At 39.7% G+C, this 10,658-nt stretch overlaps 1 protein-coding gene across 3 annotated transcripts in view; it reads right to left on the bottom strand.

Annotated features, from left to right (window-relative positions):
* PLEKHA5 (pleckstrin homology domain containing, family A member 5) overlaps window positions 1–10,658 on the bottom strand; it is a 281,368-nt gene that overhangs the window by 204,402 nt on the left and 66,308 nt on the right. The window lies entirely within an intron of this gene.

Raw genomic sequence — 10,658 nt, forward strand, 5'->3', positions numbered from 1 at the left:
ATAGTATGAGATAATTGTGCTACATTCAACAAGAGATTTCAAATATCTTTTAAAGATAACACAGTTGTATTGAAGTTATTGATCTACTTAATGTAATCACATTCTTCTCCTTTAACCTTGTTGCTGTTGCTGTTAGGCACCATCTAGTGAGTTCCAATTAATAGTGACCCTGTATAGGGTTTCTGAAGCTCTATATCTTTGCAGGAACAGAAAGCCTCATCTTCTGGTGCCCTCAAACCACTGACCTTTTGGTTCACAGTCCAGTGCTTATTGTATGGAGCCATCGTGCTCCCCCTTTAACCTTAGCTTAGTGTAAATGTAAGTTCTTTGAAAGTGCTGGTGGCAGTTGTATGCCGTAGAATCAGTTCTGACCCACAGTGACCTTTGTAAGTTTCCCGAGACTGTAAATCTTTACGCAACCAGAGAGCCTCACCTTTCTCCCATGGAGTGGCTGGTAGACTTGAACTGCTGACTCTGCAGTTAGCTAATCTAATTCATTTTTTTGATGTTGTTATTTAGGGCGCCCTTGAGTCAATTTTGACTCATAGCAATCCATATGATGTTGTTATGTGCCGTGGAGTCGGTTCCGACTCATGGCCACCCTGTACACCGTTTCTGAGGCTGTAAATCTGTACGGAAGCAGAAAGCCTCATCTGTCTCCTATGGAACAGCTGGTAGTTTCGAACTGCTGACCAATAATACTACGCTACCAGAGCTCCTTAATCCATGTGACAAAGTAGCCTAATTCATTTCTAATGCATGCTTGTATTAGTCTGTAGCTATCAAAAGGTGCCCTGGTGGCACTTCAGGGTAAGCACTGGACTGCTAACCATATGGTTGGTAGTTCACACCCACTAGCTGCTCCTTAGGAGAAAAAGAAGGCTATCTGCTGCCTCTGTAAAGATTTTTTTAAAAAGGGGGGAGGGGTTGCTAGCAGTCAGAATTGACTTAATGGCAGAGAGATGGGTTTTGGGGTTTTTCCCTAATTTAGTTATCAAACCTCCTACCTCACTCTATTTCATTTAGTTAAGGTCACCTCAAATCAATCATAAGATTTTATAGGTGAGTAAAGTAAGTATCCTTTGCACTCAGATATTTTTCCAGAATGTTAAAGATTTAAAGATTAAAATAATTTTTTAATGATTACTACAAGACAGTTCTTTCAGTATCAAAAGTAATGACACAATACACATTCTAATTACCTTTAATCCTCATTATCGGGCAAAATTGTTCCCTGTCTGTTTGATGCCAATTTACTGCTCATTGTAAAGTTAAAACTCACTTTCTGGATTAGTCTAGAAAACAAATCCCCCTGTGTTTTATTTATTGTCTGTGTGTGTTAAGTACACCAAATTTCTTCTACCTCAACCATGAGTGACTCCCCTAGTGGGCTAATAGGGAGCTTTCTACTGCGTCGGCCAAACAATTCTTGAGAATGAAATGCCCTTGATTGCTATCAAAAGACCTAGTCTTACAGGGTAAAATTTAAATCAAACACTGATTTAAAGGTCTAAATTCAGCTCTTAAGCCCTTTTAGACTCAAGTAGCAGACACAAAAAATAAATCTCAAGGCTGACAGTTTGAGATTTGCTTACTACCTCTGGCACTTATATAGTCTAAAAGAAAATCATTAGCATACTGCCCACCCATCGAAACTATAAAAGTGTAACATTAACTATGTAGGGGGGAAAGGGGACCCGTGGAAAACTTCTGGTTAAATAAATGCTACATTTTCATACAAATTTACCAAGTGCCACTTTATCGCATTGTGATTATTTTTTCCTCTTTAACAAAAATTACATTATTCTAACAACAAATTAGATGCTAACTTTCAACTATCTTGACATTAACATTCTTGTTGCTATAGGAACAACATCTCCTCTCACCCAGTGTAGCAATATTCTAGAAGTTTACATTTAATTGGGACTGCTGATCTGATAACTGCAAGTTGGGCAGTTCAAACCTACAAGCCACTCTCAGAAACCCTGTGCAGGGTTCGCTGTGAGTCAGAATTGACTCCATGGCACACAACAACAATAATTACTTAATAGTGAGCTTCATTCTTTTGTAATTTCAGTTCCCCTGCAGGCTTTATACGTATAAATTTATATAATTCCAATCACATCTTTCAACAACTGTTTCTTCGATTTCCATATAAATAATATTATATCAAGGCCTTAACAATAATACCTGGGCTCAAAAACAAGAGTGAGAAAATATTCAGCTGTTAGAATAGCTTTATAAAGAGTCAATTTCATGTGTTATAAATTGTACCTGAAAACCTGATTCTCCAGTGCCAAGAATTAAATGGCTTGCTTAAAACACATAATGTGATAATACGTAAGAGTTGAGAGAGGCAGTGGGTGCCTGCAATTAGAATAACACAAATGCAAAGCTTTTCTTCATCATACTCATTTTATTTTACTCTCAAAGCAGAATAAATAAACCAAGTCTGATAAACCCAATTAGTTGGCAAGGTATTGGAGCACTTGTTCAATCATACATCCTGGTATACCCTACATCATACATGATTTCTAGATTTCAACAAATTGTTGTTGTTAAGTGCCATTGAATTGGTTCTGACTCATAGCAATCCTGAATAGGGTTTTTAAGGCTTTAAATCTCTGTGGGAGCAGACAGTCTCATTTTTCTCCCACTGAGTGGCTGGTGGGGTCGACAGCTAACCTTGAGTTTCAAAGTCCAGTGCTTATCCTATGGAGCCACCGCACTCTCTTCAACAAACTGTTGTTGTTAAGTGCCACTGAGTTGGGTCCAAATCATAATGACCCTGTACAGGGTTTCCAAGGAGTAGCTGGTGAGTTTGAACCACCGACCTTGTGGTTCAAACAGACCTTGTTTGCAGTCTAGTGCTTTATCTTACAGAGCCACAACAGTAAAAACTAACACAAAGGGAACCGTGATGGCGTTGTAGGCTAGGGGTTGGCAGGCAGTTCAAACCCAGCTGCTGCTCCATGGGAGAAAGATGAGGCTGTAAAGATTTACAGTCTCAAAAACCATATATAGGGTCGCTCTGAGTCAGAACAGATTTGATGTCAGTGGGCCTGGTTTGGGATTTTTATGAAAATAAATATTTTTTTCTCTTATCTTTTTAAAGAAAATAACACACAGACATTAGCACATTCTAGCCCACACCTTTTTTTGTAGAGATAAGGAAACTAAGGTATAGTGAGGCATACTAATTATGAATAGAAAAGAAGAAAAACCCTGGAACTGTCTTAATAAAACAATGTTAGAACGCACGCAAAACTCTATTATCATTTTACCTTTGTACAAGGGGTCAACATATTCTAACTAATTTCACTTGATCAATTTCATAACTTCAGCCATGAATAAAATTATTATTGACTTGAAAAATACGGTCAAGAATTCTAATGCACATCCTGCTTCATGAAAGCCTCACTGCCTCCAACTGTCTATTCAGGTCTTGATTTCCTTTCTTTTCTATACATTAGGATGCTGGTCTAGGGCTCAACAATCCCTAAATACGCTACTGTGTTCAACTAATGATGGGATCAGTTCTGTATATTTTATCTATCTCTGGAACATTCACCTAGGAAATAATGAATTTAGAATCAAATGTAATTTACAAGTGAGAATCAAATCAATTTCGGTGTTGTGGTGGTGGTGGTGATGTGCTGTGGAGTCAGTTCTGACTCATAGCGACCCTGTACCGGGTTTCTGAGTCTGTAAATCTTTACGGGAGCAGAAAGCCTCATCTTTCTCCCACAGAACAGCTGGTAGTTTCAAACTGCTGACCGTGAAATTAGCAGCCCGATTCGTAACCACTATGCTACCAGAATGTTGTTGTTGTTAAGTGCTGTCGAGTTGATTCCGACCCACAGCGACCCTGTATAGGGTTTCCGAGGCGCTGCTGGTGAGCTTGAATCACCTACCTTGCAGTTCAAATGGCTTTGCAGTCTGGCGCATTAACACCAGGACGCTACCAGAGTTGTCACTTTTAAATACATGGTTTGCTAGTCGTGCTTCCCAACTAGTCTCACACATCACAGCACACAGAGGAAATAATAATACTTGGGTGGCATAATGGACTGAGTAAATGGTGACTGCAGAGGGGAAAGGGGTGTGAAAGGGGTCGGGTGGGCATCACTTAATAGCTCCTGAAATCCGATTACATACCAGAGAGCTGTGGAAGCTCTGAGCTGGAGTGGGAAGATGATTACACTAACATCACAGGCTCAAGGAATGATTTGCTCACTTGCAAAACTAGGATCCGTACCTCTAGTTTGTTCACAAAATATGCTATTAATCACACAGAAACTGATCATAGGAAATGAACAGCGATGGCATATATTCCTACTACCCCAAAGGAAACTCAAACACTGTTCAGGAGAGAAACCACTTTTTTTTTTCACTGAATTACAAGTGAGCCTTTAAGTTGTTTAAGTATAGAGATTTAACTTATAAGTTACGAAAGATTTGATTGCTCTTCCCAATGATGAACTGGAAGTGATATCTGGAAGTTAATTATCTGTAAGCATTCAAACAGACTTCAGATCCATTGTTGGTATGCTTCAAAATAATTTTATTATCATTTAAGCTTTGAACCACAAGGCCAGAGGTTCAAGCTCACCAGCTGCTCCGTGGAAGCCTTATACAGGGTCACCACGTGTCAGAGGAACAAACTCAATGGCACTTAACAGCAATAACAAGAACACACACAAAAAATTCAGAACTACTTCTTGAGGGAGAATATGGCATTGGGTGTGAACGTGTAGGAGGAAGAGTTGATAGTGTTTATACATGGATTTCAAAGTTCTGGTGCTGCGTTGCGGGTTAAGGTATTAGACTGCAAGGTAGGTGGTTCAAGCTCACCAGTTGTTCCTCAGAAACCCTATAAAAGGTCGCTATGAGTCGGAACTGGCTCTTTGGCACTTAACAATAACAGCAACAAACCTTGGTCTCTTTGTCTATCAAAAAGAAGTAATACCACCTTCACTGCTAACTGCAAGGTTGGCAAATCAAACCCACCAGCTTTTTCTCTTCATAAATCTTGGACTTTACCATATACAGACCCACTGCTACATATATCCTATTGCTCTATAACTTATTGATAAATACTTGGGCAATTTCAATATTTACTATTATATACAATACTGCAGTGAACAACCTTATATATTTTTATAAATTATAGAAAGAACTTATTTTTTAAATATTTATCATTTATTTGAAATTAACATAATATATTAATGCTATTGTATTTGCAGAGCCCTGGTGGCATAGTGGGTTATTAATGAATTGAATGATAACCACAAGGTTGGCGATTTGAGCCCACCAGCTGCTCCAAGGGAAAAAGATGAAGTTTTCTGTTCCTGATTTACAGCCTCAGAAACCATATACAGGATCCTTATTAGTTGGAAACAAATCAACAGCACAAACAACAATGGCAACTGCATTTGTACAACAAATTTGCAGGTGTGAATATGTTGTTGTTGTTATGTGCCGTGGAGTGAGTTCCGACTCATAGCGACCCTGCTGTACAGGGTTTCCAAGGCTGTAAATCTCTACAGGAGCATCTTTCTCCCACAGAACAGCTGGTAGTTTCGAACTGCTAACCTTGTGGTGAATATAAGCATCATTAAATTACTTTCATCGGTTTACATTCCCACCTGTAGTAAAAGAGATTGATTATTTCTGTCTGCTTTCACTTGTTATTGTTAAGTTCCAACAGTTACATTCCAACTCACAGCAACCCTGTATAGGATTTCCAAGAAGCGGGTGGTGGCTTTAAACTACCAACTTAGCGGTTAGCAGTCCAGTGCTTATCCTACAGTGCCACACCAGGGCTGCTTTCACTAATACTAGGTTATTATCACACTTACATTTATGCTAATCTGATAGGTAAATAAATCCGTTCATGCCAGCTAAATTTGAAAAATTATTATTGGCTTTTTTTCTTCTATTCTCCGTGAACTGTCTTTCACCATTTCCACCCTTTACCCGTTTCTTCTGTTGGCTTGCTTATTATTTTCTTATTGGAAATCAAATATTTTTAAATGCTAGCTATTCCAGGTCACTCAGTAAAATTTTTCTCACTACAAAAATAATTCTGAAGTTAAGACTGACTGCAGTTTCCCTGTTGATTTAAAATGTTCTGAATTCTTGAACTTAAAACTTCATCCAAATCCAAGAGGTGATCACATGCTGGATTTCCTTTTGCATGCATATATCTACTGTAACAATCGATGAATACAGACAAGTGGCATTCTAGCATGAAAGAAGCTAGCAAATACACAGCATCGTGAAGGCAAAAAGCCAAGAGACTGAGGTCAACCTAATTCTTGTCTCATGAGTCCACAAGAAGCTGGATAACCTGCTGGTGTCACTTCAGCTGCAGCATCACTACCTCAGTCGACAAAGTAAGTCAAGCAGAATGGCTCCTAAGACTGTTTACTGGTGTTCCCACTAAGAGTTTTTGAATTTTTCCTTAGGACCATGAAAAACATCTGAAGTAGAGCATAATCAAACAATTTTGTTCTTTGAGAACAAAACATTTAAATGATCAGAAATAAATATAACATTTAAAAAATAAAAAAACAGAATATGACACGATTCTCAACATGGTAATAGCCAGACTCTTGAATATTTAAGTCCTCAGCATACTAGGAACTGAAGTCAGCATCCTCAAAAGTATTAACTTGCTCTCTTCAGTGACGTTTCTGATGAACATTTTATGAGCAGCTGGGCAGGAACAAAACGAAACAAACTTATTCAGCAGCTTACTGCTATTAAAGGTTTCTTGCTGCTTGCATATTATGCTGCTTACTGATATTTCGAGTCCTGGTGTGGCGCTGTGGGTTAATGCGCTAGACTGCAAGTTCGGTTTGAACCACTAGATTGGAGGTTCACACTCACCAGTCACTCCTCGGAAACCCTATGCAGGGTCGCTATGGGTCGGAACCAACTCGATAGCACTTAACAACAACAACAGTGGACTCAACAGCACTAAACAACAACAACAGTGTGGCACCGCAGGATACACACTGGACTGCAAGGTCAGCTTGAATTGCAAGTTCGGCCGTTCACACCCATCAGACTAGGAAACTATGAGTCCGAACCAACTCAATGGCACTTAATAACAACAACAACTGGTAGTCATTATTTTAAATCTCCAACTTTTGTAGTAAATGAGAAATATCTATAAACCAAGTTAGCTCTTTGATCGACTTTCATGATTATACCCATGGAATTATTAAAAATAAATGATCTTTTCTTCCATCTGAAAAATTACCCAGGATTGCAATGCCTACGCTTATCCATTTTATAGTTTTAAAAACTGTGATTTAAGAAAAAATTATCTCAACAAATTTTGTGTAGGTGGAAAATGATTGCTATAGCAACAGTAGCTTCAGTTTGTGAAAATAGAAAGGTAAAAACCTCTCATTTCCAATATTTAAAACTTACATACGTAATTGCTGATGGCTGACGGCACAGGCAGGCAACTTTTCACTTTTTGCCACCTAAACTGAAACTCAGTGAGTCTTGGCCAGACTCAAAGCCTTAAGGATAAAGAGATATAAGAGATACGGTGCCTCTTTAGTTAATAAGGTTAATTACTATAAATCCAACATGATCCTTCAGGCCACCCCAGGTTGTTCCTTCTCGGACTCCTGTTCCAGGGAACCAAGGAAGGAAGTGGGACAGCAGCAGCCTCAAATGATAAACAATTTGTGCATCTTTGAGTTAAAAAAAAAAAGCACTAATGTTATGTCATCACTTAGGGAGACAGGGAGCAGTAGCCCCAGGTAGAACTGATCTGATTCCTACCCTCAGCTGTCTGACTTCAAGAACGAAGTACATCTTGTAGAAAATACTTTTCTTATTCTGGCAGCCAATCAACAATATGGTCCAAAGTATGGTGAGACCCGGGAACTCCTGAATCCAATGACAAGGACACAACCACGGAGGGCTAGAGCTGAGAGTGAAGCATACAGCTGATATGAAGTGAGGGGAGATGTACACGAACACACAAACTTGCAGACAGTACCCATTTGATCTAGCTTTGATGGCTCGATGATGAAAACGCCACTAGAGGAAGATAAAAATTTTTGGTAAAGGAAACAAGTATAAATTGGTACAATTTTATGAACTTGACCTATACTTATGGATGTAGTGGCTCAATATACCAACTGAGAGGGAAGGAGTCTTCACATCAAGGATCAAATCGATCCCCTCTGTACACAGCTTTGATAGAGACGGGTAACTGACTACCTAAAATGGGGGGGGGGGGGCAATCAAGGCACGAAGTGACTGGCTTACAAGTTTTGAAGAGGGAGTTTAGTTTCAGAGTGTGCAGGGGAAGGTAGAACCCCCACGGAATAGTTTTTACCTTGTCTAGATGAGTCTGGTGAAAGGAAACGGGGAGATAAGATTCTTATGATTCAACAGTGAGTAACTATTATCATGACTAATTACGATGATCAAAACTGTAAAGGTAGAAGTTTTATAACAAAAAGGGAGGAGTAGTTAATCTTACAGTCTAGGAACAGAGTGCCCTGGGACTATCAAGGGAGAAGAGCACAAGCAGAATGTGGGACCCTATCCAGAGAAGCAGCGACACCAGAGATGGAGGCAGAGGTGATGGCATGGTGAACAGCTGAGGACTTCAGACTCATGGAAAGAGGAAGGCTGTATGCTAGTGGCCAGGAAGCTGGCTTACAAAATGTGCCTTCTGGTTGTTTAAATGATTATATATTTCTGAGTGTTTTTGTGTACATTAGGGAGAAAAACAACACAGAGGGACTGGAAGCAAATACTGTTGCATGATGATGCATGGAGGGGATTGTAATCATTGTAATGAAACGTAACACAATAGGATGAGTGTAAAACTGATATTCTCCCACATAAACTATCACTCAATTCACAAAAAAACTTTAAAGAAGTACTAGCACAGACTCAAACAGCACCGAGGGGGGGGGGGGAAGAAAGAAAAAAAATGTTCCTGTTCTATAACCCAGCTGCAAAATATACCTGGGACACAAATCACCATCACTAATATAACAACCCCAAAGCACAAGATCTGCTTAATATGGTAGAGTTGTTGTTTTTAAGTGCTGTAGAGTCGGTTCTGACCCACAGCAACCCTGAACAGGGTTTCCAAGGCTGTAAATCTTTACAGGAGCAGAAAGCCTCATCTTTCTCCCGCAGTTCGCAGCCGGATTCGTAACCACTACGCTCGTTAATTATGATAATGTTTTCCTGGTTCAACCATTTATTCTTAATTCTGTGACTGTGGCCAGCCTAGATTACTCATCTATCAGGTTCCCATCTGAAAATGCTCTTACAGAGTTGTCATAAAGATCTAGTAAGTGAATGCAGAGCATGGAGAACTGTGGCTGGCAAATAGTTGCTGTTCTGTGTGGTTGAGTGGTTTAGACACATAGGGTTTCCAAGGAGCAGCTGGTGGGCTGAACTGCTGGCCTCATGGCTGGTAGCCCAGTGCTGATCCTACAGAGTAAACGCGTAATAAAGGGAATCATTTATCTTCTAGTTTATGTTTTTGTAAAGTACAGAATTTTAAACATGAAGCTTTCTTTTCTTTTAACACTATCTTTTCTTTATTTAATTTACAGTCCAATAAATTTTACTTTTGATTGGTGTGGTTTTATGACATGTGACAAATGCACAGTCAGGTGAACACCACCACCACAATTCAGATGCAAAATAATCCCGTCACTTCCAAAATTCCCTGGTGCTGACTCTCTGCAGTCAGTCCGAACCTCAATCCCTGCACCTGACAATCACAGATTCACTCTCCTTCTCTACAGTGTTGGCTCTTTCAGAATGTCATACACATTTATGAAATCATACAACATGTAGCCTTTGAGGCCAAGCTTAATTCACTTCTCATTGATGCATTTCAGATTCACATCGTTACACAAATCAAGTTTGTTTTCCAAAGTGGCAGTACCATTTTGCATTCCAGCAACATATGAAAATTCCAATAGCTTTGTAAGCGCATCAGTATTTGGTATAACTGTCAGTTTTTCTATTGTTTTGGACCTTTTTTAATAGGTATATGGAGTCCTGGTGTGGTGCTGTGGGTTAATGCGTCAGACTGCAAAGCCGTTTGGATTGCAAGGTTGGCGGTTCAAGCTTACCAGCTGCTCCTTGGAAACCCTATACAGGGTCACTATGGGTCGGAATTGACTCGACAGCACTTAACAACAACAACAGTAGGTATATATGTTGTTGTTGTTGTTATTTTTAAGTGCTGTCATAGTGACCCTGTGTAGGGTTTCCGAGGAGCTCACCAGCCAACCTTGCGGTTCAAACCAACTTTGTGGTTCAGTGCTTATTCTACAACGTCACACCAGGATTCCAAGAGGTATAGGTATATAGTGGTTTCATATTTGCTGCTTAACCTAAGATCTGTCGAAAGGAGCTCTGGTAGCGTAGTGGTTACGAATCAGGCTGCTAATCTCTTGGTCAGCAGTTCGCAACTACCAGCTGTTCCGCGGGAGAAATGAGGCTTTCTGCTCCTGTAAAGATTTACAGCCTCGGAAACGAGGCAGGATCACTATGAGTAGGAACTGACTCCACGGAACATAACAACTGATCTGTCAGTCTGGGATGGATTCTTTCACCATACTTACTCAATCTGTATGCTGAGCAAATAA

Source organism: Chrysochloris asiatica, unplaced genomic scaffold, assembly GCF_000296735.1.
Source record: "Chrysochloris asiatica unplaced genomic scaffold, ChrAsi1.0 scaffold00086, whole genome shotgun sequence".
NCBI classification, from domain to species: Eukaryota; Metazoa; Chordata; class Mammalia; order Afrosoricida; family Chrysochloridae; genus Chrysochloris; species Chrysochloris asiatica.